The sequence below is a fragment of the Phaethon lepturus genome, unplaced genomic scaffold (assembly GCF_000687285.1).
Source record: "Phaethon lepturus isolate BGI_N335 unplaced genomic scaffold, ASM68728v1 scaffold27985, whole genome shotgun sequence".
Lineage (NCBI taxonomy): Eukaryota > Metazoa > Chordata > Aves > Phaethontiformes > Phaethontidae > Phaethon > Phaethon lepturus.
In genome coordinates, this window is record NW_010538876.1 from 1,027 (window position 1) to 4,348 (window position 3,322).

A 3,322-nucleotide genomic window follows, 5' to 3' on the forward strand; every position below is an offset into this window, starting at 1 on the left:
TGTTATCCTCTTTCTTTTGGTTTCTGGATGGATTTTATTAAATTTGGTCTCAGAAAGCAGATGTGGTTCTTGTTCCAGAGTAGGCTTCTTGGAAATAAACTGTTCTCATGTTTCAGTCTAGCAAGGCAGCTGTTGTAAAGAAAAAAACTGTGTTTGATCACTTTTCCAAAAGGTTGGGTGGAGAAATGGTGAGCTGGGTTTTGGAGTCCATAGCGAAGGCTGTGTTTGGTTATGATCTTTCATCTGATTTTTCTGGTGATCTACTCTCTTTCCACTTTGACTATGCAGGCTTCCCGAGGAGTCAGTGAAGTACCACTTGACAGTGCTGTTTGCCTGGCACTGATCTAGTAGTTCTTGGTGGTACTTAGCATGAAGTCCAAAACCATCTCATTTAGACATTAGCAATTTTTTTTACTGCTCTTTGAATAGGGTAGCCTATTGATTTAAACAGAGTAAATTTATGATTTATGTTAATACCAGTAAAGAAGAAATTTAGCGTAAAGCCAGAGATCTTCTTTTGCGTAGTGAACTGCCATAACTGGTATAACCAGTCACGGTTTTCCCATGGCAGGCTGTATGGGAAGATGATGTGGCAGTTAAATGCTGCCAAACCTTGGTCTAAATGAGTTTCTAAAGTTTCTTTACTGTCAAAACTTCATGGGTGAAGCATTGTTATTTCCAGAAAACTTCAAGCAACATTTACTCAAGTGTTAGATGCTGGTAATTGGAATTTGCTGCGTTCTTAGAAAGAATTAAGTGTTTTTTAGATAATGGTGATTTCTTCCATTGTGTTTGTGGGAGCTGAGATTCAAATTCAAATATGCACGTTACTGAAGGTTTGCAGGTTCAAGGCAACCAGTTATGACTGTATGGAAGGGGAAAGGTTTCCTGAAATTTTTTTTTTCACAAGATTATATTATTGGGGTGTGGAGGAAATCCCACAGTGCCAAGTAAAATTCCTGTTGAACTCTACTACAGGGTTGTGGTTTTTTTCCATTTAGTAGAGTTTCAAGGCCACCCATCTTGCCTTTTCTTGTCTGTTGTCCATACTCTACAGGGCTGCTAAATTGTTCTGATTAATTCCCAAGTAACCTTTTCTGGAAGAAATGAATAATAACAGCTCTTTTCACTCTTAAACTACTGTTGAAAGCTGTTGGTATGAGTTGGCAGAAAAAAAAGTGCTAATATCTCAGCTAAAACTAGAAGCCAAGAAATGTCCTCAAAGACTCTTTTTAATACTTTTTCAACATCTTCTCCAACAGTGTTGCTCTGCAGTAGTAGATTCTTCAAGATGTTTTACCACTTCTCAATCATAAAAAAGACACAATTCTGCCATGTGATGTAGAAGCATTAAAAATACAAAAGCCTGGAGAATGAAGAATGTTAAAGAACCAAGCAGTCAAGAACAGTAGAGACATTTGATCTTCTACGTGTTGCTAGTAATAATAGTCTCACGATAGTTTTTCCTGTGGCTATTGTTAGCCATGGCAAACTGAAGGGCATTTTGACCGCTTACGCAATTGCTTACGTCAACCTTGGGAACTGTCTGTTCTGAGTCACTGAAACAGTACTCGCGTCCATCTTGCGAGTAGCTTCACAGGGATCACTGCTGCTCTAGGAACAGTTAGCTGGTGTGCCAGGATCTGAGAACGGTAATATAAAAGTTGAGTGGACCATGTGTCTATCAAGAATATACATCTGGTATTGATCGTGGTGTTTACTCAAACGGCGGTGAAAAATCACCCTGTATTGTTGTTGCTTTGCATACTAAAACTGTTTTGTTAATCAAATCTCTTATCCATGGATGTGAAATGATCTCCTGAGGGAATCTAGGGAAAATTATTTTCCCCTGTTCCCTCCCCCAGCATTGTTTCCCCTCAGGTATAATAGCATTGCTTCCTTGCTTCTGCATGGGTGAAAAGGGAGGAGGGAGGCAGAAACTTGAGAGCGTTGTCTATGTCAGCACAAGGGGTATCTAAATAAAAGAGCCATTAGCCTGAACTTCTAAAACCATATTTGTTCGTATTTATTATAGTATATATGTGAAAAAAGTTTCATGATTTTTTTGTACATCCACTGCTTTTCTCGTAGGTTCTACAAAGGGAAGGTGTCCTAAGATTAAGGCTCTAGACTGATTATGGGTAGAATGTGTCACAAAAATAATTTTCATATTGACTTTTATAATCTATGCACAGCAGGTGTTCCATATGGCATTTTCTTTAATAGTATTCGGCTACTAACTTTAAAAATACTGTTTTTTAAACTAAGAGAACAAATGTGTATTACAAAACAATTTGATAGTCATTTCAGAGGCATTAAGCCAGTCTGCATTCAGAATGAGATTAAATACTGGTTGCATATATCCCCAGCTTTGCTCACTCGCAGAGTGAGGTTAGACCCGCCACTTGACAACTTATATTCCAATTGTTCTTCCATAAAACACACACAGTACTTTAGGTTATTTACCTGGTTCTTTCTTAAGGAAATATGCTCGGTGTTCTTAATAAATATAAGTGGAAAACTAGTAGTCAAGTAAAAGATATTACATGAGGGCAAGGTGATACTATGTGCTGTTCTTACATTACTTCATAGTAAGTAGCTGAAAAATCAGTATAATCTGAAAAATAAATTTAAAATTAATTTTATGTGTAACAAAATATCCCTGTCTTTATGACAACGATGAAGTTCTGCATGCAAGTTAATTTATCTAGAAAGGGCTATTGTTTGCTTATCATCCTTCCAACTGTGAGTCTACCAGCACTTATGTGAAATATTTTGTTCTGAAACTAGATGTACTATGTCATGACTACCTGTGCCATTCTTACCGGTGTTTTTGAAATAAACCACTCGTTTTAGGAATTGATCATTCAACTGTTTAAAAAATGAAAAAAAAAGCCCCACTCCAAGTGTCATTTCAATAACATGTTATGCTCTAGAAAGGAGGAGATCACTTACGCCTGTAAGTTTATGACTTTATAGTCTTTGGAATAATATGACAGGCATATAGTACCTAGTAGACACAAAAATGTTTTTTAGAGAGGAATACTAACAGTTGACTTGGTGCTTGCACTTTGTGGGATCAAAAACAGGTTTTAAAATGCATGGTGATGTAGTGCCAAATTTCCACTTTTTCATGTTAGCTAAAAATTAGTCTAACCACTCAAGTACTGGAAACCAGTGCAGTTCAGATGGCTTAATACTCTTAAGTTCTAGGTATAAGTAACCAATAAATTTCCAGTGTGCAAATTTGCTCTGCTTATCTGCTGCTGTCTTCTAATAACTTGTACGTATCAGAGTTGGGTATAGGGAGGGGGGGGGGGGG